Source organism: Panthera pardus, unplaced genomic scaffold (assembly GCF_024362965.1).
Source record: "Panthera pardus isolate Hobbes unplaced genomic scaffold, ASM2436296v1 HiC_scaffold_20, whole genome shotgun sequence".
In the NCBI taxonomy this organism is placed as follows: domain Eukaryota; kingdom Metazoa; phylum Chordata; class Mammalia; order Carnivora; family Felidae; genus Panthera; species Panthera pardus.
The window spans coordinates 26,146,580-26,160,381 of NW_026526766.1; the positions used below are offsets into that span (position 1 = coordinate 26,146,580).

Here is a 13,802-nt window from a genome sequence, read left to right on the forward strand (position 1 = left end):
TGAGACTCAGATTTCTTATTTATAATGTTAGACCATTCGAACAGTTTTCTTCCAAAATCTGATATTATTTCTGTCTTTGCAATTGGCTATCAGAATGGAGACTGAAAGATTTCTGAAGCCACTTTCATATTTAAAGCATTGAAAGCCGAGCAGAGAAGATCTTTGTGTTTTCATCTTCCATTCCCATTTCTTAGATCCTTGTGATACGAAACAGTATGAGTTTCAGGGTCTGATGAAATCCTCTCTTGCCTCTCTCCTGGATTTCAAGAAAATAATCTAAAGACAGACACAACTGGGCACTGTGGGATCTGCAGACGGCTCATAAAACATAAACTGAGTCACTAACACAGAACAAGCAATGGACAGAAAGAAACAGCTTGAGGTTAGATGTCTGAGGATTTTCCAAGAAAAACCAAGAACTGCATCTTAGGGTGCATTTGATACTGATGTTTCTTTCTTGATATCATATTGGGAAGCTTGAAAACCTTCAGTATTTACAACACCAGTAAATACTAAAATTCATTGTCCTAAATAATTCAAAGGAAAGAGAGCTTAGTTTTATTGTATGTTGAATTACACATTTTCAAAAGTTAGTTTCAAAAATTACTCTGCAGACAAGATTTACGGAAGTATGGTTTATTTTAGGGTCGGCTCAAATATTTTAAAACAATCGTGAGATTATTGTAATTTTTTTAAATAAAGTATGTTTCTGTTTAAAATCCTGTAAACCTTGATTTCCAACCAGTTTTCCTTAGCAGACAAATATTTTTGTTGCTATCGTAAATCTCAAATGACTCTTCCTTTTTCAGATTTGCTCTGCACTCCCAGTTCTGGGGCCATAAAACCATCCACACAGACATGCAAAAGACCTATCTGGCCCTCCGGGGTGTCCCTTTTCTCACAAAGCATTGCTCAGAATTCTCCTCAAAGGCATATTCTCCAGCGATTCATACAACCTTACAATAACTCAAGAAACTGTGCATCCATAGCTCCTTTTAAGAGGATATACCACAAATTTCCATCATTACAATTAAACTTACTTTTCCCCCCAAACCCTACTTTTCTCATGAGCCTCAACTTCACCCTTGTGTGCCTCTCACACAGTCTGTCTTTGCTTGGCAATAACATCTTACAAATCTTTTAATGGCTTTTTGTTTGCTTGTTTGTAAGGCATTTAGCACCACCATAGAAGTTTGTCCCCAAATCCTCTGCATTTCCATAGCATCCCGGCATTTCTTCTCTGTTGTATTTGTTCTGAGCAGGAAAAAAAAAAAAGAAAGAATTTTCTCTCCCAGTGCCTCAGTTACTGCAGTCAAATACCGGCACAAAGCCTTTTCCTTTGGGACATCGAAGGAAAATATTTTCCACTTGGGACCCCCAAGCTCCTTCATATTTCCAGTCTTTCTTTTCCAAGTTGGGAAATAGTAGACATTTACTTTAGTCAATTCAACAAACATTCCTTGACTGGCAGATATGTTCCCACCAATGTCCCAGGGGCTGGAGACATCACAGGAGCAGGGAAGGCCAAGTCCTTGTCCCCAAGGAAGCTAACACTCTAGGGAGAGACAAACAACGAAAAATAAAGCGTTGTGTAATGTCAGGTAGAGAACAGCTAGGGAGCAAAATAAAACACAATAAGGGCATACAAAGTGGAGGGTGCTACCTCAGGATGATGGAAGAGCTCTGTGAGGAGATGGTATTTGAACAAAAGCCTGAATGAAACAAAAAGTTCAAATCAGGAAACGTGAGAACATAATATGGTATTTCGCACACGTGGTAAATATAGCTGGGCTGCAATTTTCCTTCTGGGCAAAGAGACACTTACTAAAACTCCTCATTTCGTTTTCGCAGACTAGTGTTACGACTTCCCCCAGGTTTAACTAAATACTTCCATTACTCAAATGAACATTGAGTGCCTGTTGTCAGGGGGGTGGACACCCTGCGCCCTTGTCCATTGGAGGAAGAATTAAGAAAGAGTCAAGTTAAAGGGAATGTTACAAGTCCTTGTAGGGAATAGTGTCTTGGTAATCTATCACTATATAACAAGACAACCGAAAACTTAATGAATTACAACAATTTAATATCTCTCACGATACTATGGCTTGAGGGACTCAGTGGGACACTTCTGCTCTACTTACTCGGGGTCTCTCACGCGGTTGCCGTCATGTGATGAGCGAGTCTGGTGTCTTCTGAAGCTCGAGTGGGCTGGAGCTTCCAATCTGGTATCGTCCGTCTCGCGCCCGTTACCTACAAGCTCCTCAGTGACGCCTCACTCTTCATGTGGCGCCTGGCCCTCCGACTCCCTTTGCGTGGCTTCTGTCCCCAGCAGGACACTCGGACTTCTTGCATCCGGACTGGCTTCCAAGACCACAGAAGCAGAAGCTGCCTGGCCATCTAGCGCATCTAAGGTAGTATCACTTCTCCCACATTCTATTGGTTAAAAGGGAGCCACCGCACCATTCCTGGTCACACTGGGAGGGGACTGCACAAAGGTGTTAAGTAGAGGCAGAGTTCACTGGGGGCCCTCTTTGGAGACAGCTGCCACCTACAGCAATCTGATGTGACTTTGCCCAAGTCGTATGTTTAGTCAGTGGCAGAACCAGAATTCAAGCAACGTGTTTCTTCGTTCTGTTTTCCTTTTTCAACCTGATCGGAGCCAAAATTCTTTTTGAGCCCAAAGTAAATAATATAAAGTTCAATGACACAAAATGCCATGAATTCCCTATACCCCCAACTTGGTCTCCTCCTTTCTAAGCCAGAGCCTTCCTGCAACATGCTGTTTGTTTTGTTCAATTATGGTATATATATGCTATATCTCTAATTATAGTATATATATGGTATGGTATATATATGTAATGTATATAATTATGGTGTGTGTGTGTGTGTGTGTGTGTGTATTCATGTCCAGAAGCACTTATTTAACAGTGTTTGCAGCTCAGAGATAAGTTCCAGACACCATCACCAGTATTTCAAAGAGCTACTATTCAGATACATTAGCCAAAACGTGAAAGATAAGGCAAAGAGAAGTCATGTCTTTTCAATGTCATACTAGGGCATGCCTTAATAAGCCTGCCAAAAGATTATTCAATTATCTAGGAGAACATGCCTGTGTTTGACTTTGCCGTCCATTAATTCTATCCTCTGATAGAGATTTCCGTCCAGGAGAAACACTAATGATTTCTGCCTAGCACATAAAATAACCCAGAAGTTTTGGTTTTATTTGCCCTGTAGGGCATTAATGCATATCCAACCTAGCAATTTATTCTAACATTTTTAAATGTTTGTAAATAAATACTCAGTTCCTCAAACCCTCTGTGAGTCAGCTTTACCATCTTCCTGGCTTCCTCATTAGTGAGTTGAAGAAATCTTTGACACAAGCTCATTTTACATTTCTATGAGAGTTAGGTTTTCACCTTTCTGAAAATTATACTTTGACACTACAAAGGTTCCAGTGGAACTTCCTGGGGGCAAGAGACCGAGGGCAGCAGCGGCTGACACAGGCTGTGGGCCATCATTCTTGTCTACGCAGAGTTGGTTGACTATCTTATTTGGCAGTAAAATTTTGCCAGAATTATTCATGGGAGCTTCACTTCACAGTGCTCAAGGCTCTTATTCTGAGATTCAGGCAGCTCAGGAAGGAAAACGCTGAGCGCTTAAATTCCAACTGGATTTTTACTACCTGGAAGAAAAATACCAAGATGAGCAAAAGGAAAGAGCAACCAGCAGAACTTTCTGGAGAAAGGCCACCATTTCTACTAATTCAATACTGGAATCTTTGGCTTTTGACTGAAGAAATTAGCAAGCCCTATGTACCCATAGCATAGCACGTGTAAGAATTACTACAGGAAAATCTCACCTGACCCCAGGGCATGCTTCTCTATGGCTCCACTCAATGGCTATTTTGAGTTCTCAAGAAGTGTAGAGGAATCTGGCACTCTGTCCCCACCACATTATTGGGTGGGTTTTCCTCACAAGCACATATATTTAGCAAAATCTCATGCCATAAAAGTGGGAGTATAAGACATGTGGTGTATTGTATTTTCCTTCACCTGAGCTTTATTTCTATTTTGAGTCCCCGTTGTGTTGACTAGTGGAAACACAATCTGATTCAACTCAGAGCCAGTTCTGTCCCTACCCCTATGGGTGCAGGTACAGTTTAACAGGATGTTGAGAATGCTGGGGCACTGTGTGTGGCTGGTAGTCAACATGGCCTGTCTTCTCTGCCACCTGTTGGGCTGTGGGTAGCTGCTGTCACTATACCCCTCACTTCCGGCTTTTGATCTATCCCAGGGCTGACTACCTGCTGAATTCTGGGGACCTGGATCTCCCAGAAGATATAGTTCTGTTCTCACATCTTTCCAGGGATTCTGAAGCTAGCTGCCCCTGACCCATTCTGTCTAGATGTCCCACATAGCTATTTCTACTCTACGGCTCTTAAACCACTAAGAGTAGTTTAAGAAAAATTATCCACAACTTGAAAATAAGATGAAAACATGGTTTAGTGCTCTTTAAAATTAATTGTGGAGTATCTTCGAACAAGCCCTCTTATAAGGTCATCTGATCCTCTATCTAGGATAGTGTTTCTCAATTCTTTTTCATTATCCCTTTCCCCAAGAAAAAAAAGTACTTACATTCCAGTTTAATTTTAATTAATTAACATAGGATAATTAATTTAATTAATAATAAACTGGTTGACTAATTGGTGTAATTTACCCTTAATAAGAGAAAATAAATAATCAAGAAGAAGATTGAACTTTGGAGGGCCACGTACACTTGTAATACCGAAGATTTTTTTCTGACCACCAAGAATGAATGTTCATTCCAAGGTGCAATACCACCTCTCACTTGAGAATTCATCATCAAAAGAGAAGCAACTTTGGCTTACTACTTACTATTAACGAAGGTCCTGAGTCTTACAGGAAATTGGTAAGTTGCACATTAGCTTTGTCCAATAAAGTTTAAATTATTTCAATTATTTCAATTATTTCCATTCAATAGAACAGATAATCCCAAAACTTAGGATAGCGTTGGCCTATAAGAATGCACTATTGGGGCGCCTGGGTGGCGCAGTCGGTTAAGCGTCCGACTTCAGCCAGGTCACGATCTCGCGGTCCGTGAGTTCGAGCCCCGCGTCAGGCTCTGGGCTGATGGCTCGGAGCCTGGAGCCTGTTTCCGATTCTGTGTCTCCCTCTCTCTCTCTGCCCCTCCCCCGTTCATGCTCTGTCTCTCTCTGTCCCAAAAATAAATAAAAAACGTTGAAAAAAAAAATTTAAAAAAAAAAAAAAAAGAATGCATTATTCACTTACAGGTCAGTTTCTTATACTCTCCTTGAAACTAACTTTACCATCCAACTGGTTCCTTTATTAATGAATTAAATTCATTTTTGTCACATGCTCACTATATATTTCTACTAGAGTTATGTTTTTAACTTGGAGAAAATTATATGTTGATATTTGCCATTTTAAGAAATTGTAACCTAGGGGCCCCTAGGTGGCTCCCTCAGTTAAGTGTCTGACTTTGGCTCAGGTCATGATCTTATGGTTCGTATGCTCTAGCCCCACGTTGGGCTCTGTATTGGCAGCTCAGAGCCTGGAACCTGCTTCGGATTCTGTGTCTTCCTCTCTCTCTGCCCCTCCCCTACTCATGCTCTGTCTCTGTCTCTCTCTCAAAAATAAATAAACATTAAAATAGTTTTTTAAAAAAAGAAATTGTAAACTATCTACAAAGAAGATCGCATAGGTCCTCTCCGTTCTCAGATCCCTACCGTCCCCAACTCATCAGGAACCAGCCAGGGTGGGGGCAGAACATGGGGCATCTAACTTTCATTATCCTTTCTCTGACATTTCTCCATCCCTATCTTTGATAATCTTTATCTTCTATTAGAAGTTTGGGGATAGAGAAAGTGAATTTCACTGGAAAGAAAAATTTTTCTAAGGGTCATTCAGGGCTTAGATTTCATGGCTCCAACACCCAGGTCTTAAGAATCAGATCAAGTTTTTGAACCTCAAAAACCAAGAAATTAACTATTTTGTTTTCTCCTTCTGCCTGTAACAAACTGTACCCATGGTAAGATGCTTTGAGGTCTAGTTTGAAGAAGCGTTGGAGGGTAAAAAGATACCACCAAGGAGGAAGCAACTCAACAAATATAAAGATGTATTATAGGTAAATAAATAAAATAAGATAAGGCTATTTTTCTACCATTAACAATATTAATAAATGTTTTATCTCTATAGGTTAAATCAGGCTACACACTGTTTAACTCTGAAAGTCATGGCTGCTGACTTGCTGGAGGTCATTTACAGTTTTCAAAGAGACTCCAGACAGAAGACTTAACAGAGTTGTGGATCTTAGGAGACCCAGGACTGTCGCTATCTGGTGCAGGAAGTCAGAGCATCAGTTCCTTTGCTAATGCTTTTTCTAATCTATGTCATCCAAATGAGAGCACTGGAAGTAGAGAAGATACTCTCTTGTTCAGTTGTCTCTTGTTCAGTTGTCTTGTTCAGTTGTCTCTGAGTGTATCCCCCCAAAATAAGTGGGTAACAGGAAAGATTGTTTGTCAAATTATTTCTCCTCTTTCCTTTGCCTCTGAGAAAACAAACCCTAGGGAGCCAGTCTGTGACATCCTCAAAGGTTATCCTGGCTGAACACAACACCTCTTCCTTTACTTTCTGCCTTTTTCCTCTCACCACTTCCCTAACATACACGCAGCCCATGGCCATCCTTTCCACAGCGACATGCCCCCATAAAATTATCAGGGGGTTCTGTACCTCAGTGAGACTCCCATTCAACGCATTACCTTTCCCAGGGTTCTAAATCCTGCCTTTAACTGTGCAGGCTTTGGTAACCAGTGCAGAGTATTTCAACCCTCAGTGAATGGGGTAAGGATGTCAACGTGGGAGCTGCCAGAAAAACAAAGCTGACTCTACGATTTCCACAATAATATTGTCAGCCGGCAGTAATAAGGACAAGTGACTCCAGTCCCCCAAGGGATATGCTAATGTGTGCCAAGTTGATATTCTTGGCCGGCACTTTCACCTCTCACTTGGGGTTCTAATAGGAATCCAAGTTCTAGCAATTCCTCTTGCACTGCGAAGGGAAAACATTAACAATACGGAGGGAGCACTGAGCGCTTTCCGTACGTGTGTGTTAGTGAGCCACTCTAGTGCTGTGTGCTGCCATCTCTGTCCCCCTGCCATGGGCAGAAGGGAAACCATGAAGATACAAAAATGCAGCACAGTTAAGAATATCAAACGCGAAGTATAGAAAGACAAGTACCCAAGTTGAAAAGTGTTTTTAAAATAAAAGACTGGCTTCTGCTTCCAGCCATAACAGAAATATAGGTATTAGACTTATCCTCACGAGGAAACAATGTGGAGCAAATGATTTTGGACCCAAGGCACCAGACAGCTCGGAAGAGGTGAATGCACGAGGTCAATTTCACTTTCTCCCTAGCTTTCAATTTGGTACCACTTTTTAGATTTTTTTTTTTTTAATGTTCATTGATTCTTGAGAGAGACAGAGTGTGAGTGGGGGAGGGGCAGAGAGAGAGGGAGACACAGAATCCGAAGCAGGCTCCAGACTCCGAGCTGTCAGCACAGAGCCCGAAGCAGGGCTCGAACTCAGGAATTGCGAGATCATGACCTGAGCCGAAGTCGGAGGCGTAACGGACTGAGCCACCCAGGCGCCCCCTGGTGTCACTTTTTGAATGAATCATAGCACAGAGAAATAAAGACCAAATAAAGAGGTGTCATAATGCACAGAAAACAAAATTTCATGGCTGCTTTAGGGTAGCAGGGATTTGTGAGGCAGGGTGAAAGCTAAAACTAGAAAAGAAATAAGTGGAGAATATTTTTTCAAGCTTGGGATAGGGAAAGAAATTTCAGGATGCATACATGTCTTAATTATAGGAAAAACTGATAAATTGGATTCATCAAAATTAAGATACTTTGCTCTTCAAAAGACACCATCAAGGAAATTACCAGACAAACAATAGTTTGGAAGAAAAAAAATATATATATATACACATATATATGTATATATCTCTACATATATATATGTATATATCTCTGTATGTATATATATATTCATATATGACAAAGGGTTTATATATATATATATTTTATAAAGAACTCTTATAACTCAATAACAACAAGAAAGCCCTTTTTTTAATTTTTGAGTGGGCAAAAGACAGATACTTCAAAAGGAAAATCCACAAATGGTTAATAGATACAGAAAAAAATGTTCAACATCATAAGCCCTCAGGTAAATGAGGAAAGGAAATCCATAATGAGATACCACTACATACCCAACAGAATTGTTAAAATTAAAAACACCACTGCCAAATAAGGATGTTGAGTAGTTGAAACTTTCATACATTTCTGTTGGGAAGCCACATTGCACACCCACTTTAGAAATGTGTGAGTGATTTTTGAAAGTCGCATATAACATGGGGTGCCTAGGTGGCTCTGTCAGTTAAGTGTCCGACTTTGGTTCAGGTCATGATCTCACAGGTCTGTGGGTTCAAGCCCCTCATTGGGCTTTGTGCTCACAGTGCAGAGCCTGGAGCCTGCTTCAGACTCTGTGTCTCCCTTGTTCTCTGCCCCTCCCCCACTCACACTCTGTCTCTCTTTCTCTCTCTTTCACAAAAATAAACATTAGAAAAAAAATAAGTAAAAAATAAAGTTGCATATAACATCTACTTTTAAGACCCAGCATTTCCACTGGGTATATTGAAAAGAATTGTATACATATGACCACTAAAGATATGTATAAGAATTTTTGTAGTAGTTTTCTTCAACTGGAAACAATGCAAATACTCAGTAACAGGAGTATAGGTAAATAAATTGTACTTTATCATAACAATGGAATTTTGTTCAACAATAAAAGAATGAACTCTTGATTGATGCTACTACATGGCTGAATCTCAAAAGCATTATGCTGAGCAAAACAATCCAGACGTAGAAGAGTTCTTACTGTATACTTCCAATTATTAAAAGTTCTTAAAGAGGCAAAACTAATCAAAGGTGGTAAAAATCAGAGCAATGGGTGCCTGGTACAAGGTGCGGGGATTGACAGGGAAGGATACAAAGGAACTTTGGGGTGATATCCCAGAAGTTGACACGGTTGTGAGTTACACAGGTGTATATATTTGTCAAACTCATGACACAGTGTGCTTAAGATCTGTGTATTTCGTTGTAGGTAAATTATACGACCTTAATTTAAAAAAAAGGAAAGCAGAGGGATGCCTGGGTGGTCCAGTTAGTTGAGCGTCTGACTCTTGGTTTTGGCTCAGGTCATGATCTCACAGTTCGTGAGTTTGAGCCCTGTGTCGGTCTCTACATTGGCAGTGTAGAGCCTGCTTGGGGTTCTCTCTCTTTCCCTCTCTCTCTTCCCCTCCCCTGCTCACTCTCTCTCTCTCAAAAATAAATAAACTTAAAAAAAAAAAAGGAAAAGAGAAAAAACCCTCAGGCACAATATAAACAAAAGAACAATTCACAATATGGGAATTCAAGTTGGGAAAGAGTATGACCCCAGTGACGGAAGTAAAACTTTATTTTGCAAATCAGAAGATTTTCTTTGTTTTCACCAAATTGATTGAAGACCAATCAATTGGAGGCTGACAATCAAAAATGTTTTGAAGATAGATCATTGTGTATTTTTATCATAAAACCCAGAGGATTTCAAAAGATTGGATGGACACAAGACTTCTTCTGCCCATATGTACTTATTTATGTTCTAATATTTCTCAGCATTTTATTTCTATAAAAATTTTTAAAAAAGGAAAATACGAAGGGAAAAGGAAGAGAGAAGTCTAGGGTAAAGGATTTGATAGTGCACAGCAATGAGTTAACTTCTTTCTCTGTGAACCACAGACTACGCTTTCTCATCCCATCCTTTCATCTGTTCTTGAGGTCTTTGAAGTCAGAAATGCAGAAACCAAGTCCTCAACAATGTGGTTGTTTGTAGCTACCATTTCTTTGGCATACACACAGCATCCTCTCTCTTTTCTAGTGGTGGTAAATTAATAGTCTTCATTGCTTGGCTAACCATGTTGCTAGAAAATGAGTCCAGTATGTTAGAGAAAAGGAATGAACACAACTGTGTTAAAACAACAAAGCATAAATGCCTCATTTTTCCTAGGGAGTAGAAACATGTTAAGCCCAGATTTTATTTATTTTTCCAAGTGGCATCTGAGAAACTGTTTGTCATGCCAAATCCTAATGCAGCAGAGATTCAAAGGGATTTTTGTCACTTATCACTTAAAACCCAACCAAGGTGGCCAGTTCTTAACATCGGAGATAGCCTCTTATACCGCACCTCCTCTTAGTGGTCAAGAGACACCCGTTTCTATTTTTTTTATGTTTCTGTCATATTAGGAAATTTTTTTAAACTCCAGAATAGGTCACAAAACTGTAGAATATTTTTAATGGTGGCACTTAGCGAATTAACACTATTAATACTATTAACACTGATCATTTGCTGTTAAAAAATCACCAACAAATATCATTATGAAAGTTCCAACATAATTATAGCATTTATGAAAATATCTTTCATGATGCACTTCTGGCCATGTGCTTTGATAAATGAAGTACATGTTTAAGATTTCAAAGCCAGAGGGTGGCTTACATGTTTGGAGTTAACATCAAAAGTACCTATGTGAGACCGAACTGTGAACTGAGACAGACTCTACATATTTCATGAGATTAACTCAACCTAGATCACAGATCTAAATGCCAAATGCAAAACTGTAAAACTTCTAGTACAAAAGATGGAAAACAAAGTATATATGACCTTGGATCTGATGCTGAATTTTTATATGCAGCACCAAAAGCACAATTCGTAGAGTAAAAAAAAGAGTAAATTTTGCTAAAATTAAAAACTGTTACTCCAGGAAAGACATGGTTTAAAGAATGAAAGCATAAGCCACAGACTGTAAGAAAATATTTGCAAACATGTCACTGATAAGAACTCATATCCAAAATAATCAAAGAACTTTGCAAACTCAACATCAAGAAAACAAACAATGCAGCTAAAATGGGCAAAAGATCTGAACAGGCATTTCATGAAATAAGACATACAGGTGGCCAATAAAGCATATGAAGAGATGCTCAACATCATTTGTAATCAGAAAATTACAACCTCAAGCAACGGGATACTACTATACACATATTAAAATGACCAAAATCCAAAAAGCTTATAATATCAATTGCTGACAAAGATGCAGAGCAAAAGGAACTCTCACTCACTGCTGTTGGGAATGCAAAATGGTACAGCTGCTTTGGAAGACAGTCTGGCAATTTCTTTCAAAGATAAACATAATTTAAACATAAAATTCAGCAATCACATTGCTAGGTATTTACTCAACTGACTTGAAGACTCAGATCCACACGAAAGCCACCATGTAAATGTTTATAGGAGCATTATTCGTACTTTCCCCAAACTGGAGACAACCAACATGTCCTTCAATAAGGAACGGATAAACAAACTGGCACATTCATACAATGAACTACTATTCAATCAAAAGCAATAAGATATTGAGCCATGCAAAGACATAGATGAATCTTAAATGCACATTGATAAGTGAAAGGAGACAGTCTGAAAATACTACATATTGTACGATTCCATCTCTAGGTCATTCTGGAAAAGACAAAACTGGTGAGCCAGGAACCAGATCCATGACTGCCAGGTTTCCTAGAGGGGAAGGTGAAAAGAGTTGCTGAATTGGTAAAATACAAGGATATTTTAGGGTAGGGAAACTATTCCATAGGCTACTGGAGCAAGAGATACATGACACTAGACATTTGTTTAAACCCATAGAACTTTATAGTATAAAGTGGGAACCTTAATGTATAAACATGTAAACAAATCATTTAGGCGATGGAAGGATATGAGGATGGAACACAGAACATGACAAAATAACTGAACTAAAAATGTATGAAACAACTTCACTCAAAGGGGTGGGGAGAAAAGGTGCTGACCTAAGTCACTTTGGAAACTAGTGGGATCTGTAAGATGAAGGACAGAAGGAACTTCACGTGAGTGCTGTGCTTTAGCAAAGCTGTTTCCCATGAGGGTCTGAGTTAACAATCCTGAAAGTACTGTGCATGCACGCTGGAATCGAACAACTAAGTAAATGATTGGCAGATGGGGGGAGCCAGATTTCTCACTGTTGGAGTGGGGATGTTACAGACAGACAAGATTAGAGGGATCCATGTGGCAATCTACCAGAGCTAGAGACAGAAGTATGAGCTCCTGTTTGGTTTAATATAGAAACAAATATTGACATATAGGAACGTTCGTAGAGGAGGGTACATACGCACATATATTGCCTTGTTCTGTGGCTCAGAGGCCCCAGAAACCACAAGAAGCACACAGTAGCAATGAGCACCCTTCCTCTTGCCCTGCCCCCACCACTTACCCTAGACACTTCATCCTGAAGACTCACAACGGACTAAGTACCCACTTCTCTGATCTCTAAGTACTCCGTGCAACTCATTTTCTCCATTCCCATGTCCTGAGATGATCAGATAATAATTTTGGGGGTTTTTTTCAGCCACTCAACACTAAGCTCTCCACCGGCTGGGAACTATGTCTTACCGCCTTGCATCATCAGTCGTTAATATTGTATTCATGGGAGGAAGTGTTGCACTCAGTTCCAAAGCCCTATGTACCTTACAAGTTTCTCAGTCTCAATCTGAGCAGGTAGCAAAGCCTCTCCTCTCCAGACCCAGGTGGGTTTGCTTTTCTTCTTATGGATTTGCGGAAATCAGAAGAAACAATGCTAACAAACTGCCACTTAAGTAAAAAAAAAAAAAGGTTTATTGCCTTTAACCATAAAAATATCTGATCCAATGAGAGTACTATGCCTCAGCAAAGCTGGGTCCCAACATCTAGTGGCCTTGGCAGGTTCTGTGTCCAAGCTCCTGCTGCTTCCTTTTTGTTTGTTTGCTTTTAAAGTTTATTTATTTTGAGAGAGGGTGTGCGTGCGCATGCACACACACAAGTTGGGGAAGAGTAAAGAGAGGGAGAGAGAGAATCCCAAGCAGGCTCCACGCTCAGCACAGAGCCCAACACGGGGCTCGATCTCATGACTGCAAGATCACAACCTGAGCCGATATCAACAGTGGGACCCTTAACCAATTGAGCCACCCAGGGTCCCCTGCTGCTTCTCGATCTAATTGTACAATCATTGAAAGCCCAGGACCCATCCCATCGAGCACAATCAAGAGAGGATCTCAGAATGGAGTGCTGAAATGGGAAAAGGAGTTCACAGACTGGTCCTGACTTTCATGACCACAACCATTTCTTTTGAGTGAGTCGTTTCTGTGGTTCCAGAAGGACCAGAAGGCTGCCATTCCAAAAACTGGACTCTCATTTATTAATCTGCCTGAGTCCATGACAAATTGTTCCTCTGATTCTTAGAAATTAAGAGGGGAACGGAAGTTAGAAAATTAACTTTTCTACTAACCCAAAACATAGAAGAATCCAGATGAACAATACTTCTCTGCTCTTTTCTTTTGCCAAAACACCATCCCTACAACTCTGGGCTGAAAATATCAGACATTTTCCTGTAGACAGCAGTTGGTGGGCTAGCATCCAAGGCTACAAGTGTGAACTGAACGTATATGTGTACCAAGCATCCAAAACCACCCTCAGGGACCATGATAAACATGGGCGGGACCCAATATAAATATCTGTTCAATAAATGACTAGATAAATGAATTAATCTTATTGACTAATAGTTTTATAAGGGGGAGCTTGGCCAAGACAGGAATGAAGGATGCATTTTAGGGCAGAATGGG

At 40.0% G+C, this 13,802-nt stretch overlaps 1 long non-coding RNA gene across 1 annotated transcript in view; it reads right to left on the reverse strand.

The window, feature by feature from the left end:
- Window positions 1–1,072: 1,072 nt before the first annotated feature.
- The window catches only part of LOC109251703 (uncharacterized), a 34,690-nt gene continuing 21,960 nt past the window's right edge, over window positions 1,073–13,802 (reverse strand). The window contains exons 3-4 of the long non-coding RNA XR_002073652.2: window positions 2,139–3,679; window positions 1,073–1,254 (exon numbers count right to left, since the gene is read on the reverse strand). This is a non-coding gene — a long non-coding RNA (uncharacterized LOC109251703). The remainder of the gene's footprint in view (window positions 1,255–2,138; window positions 3,680–13,802) is intronic.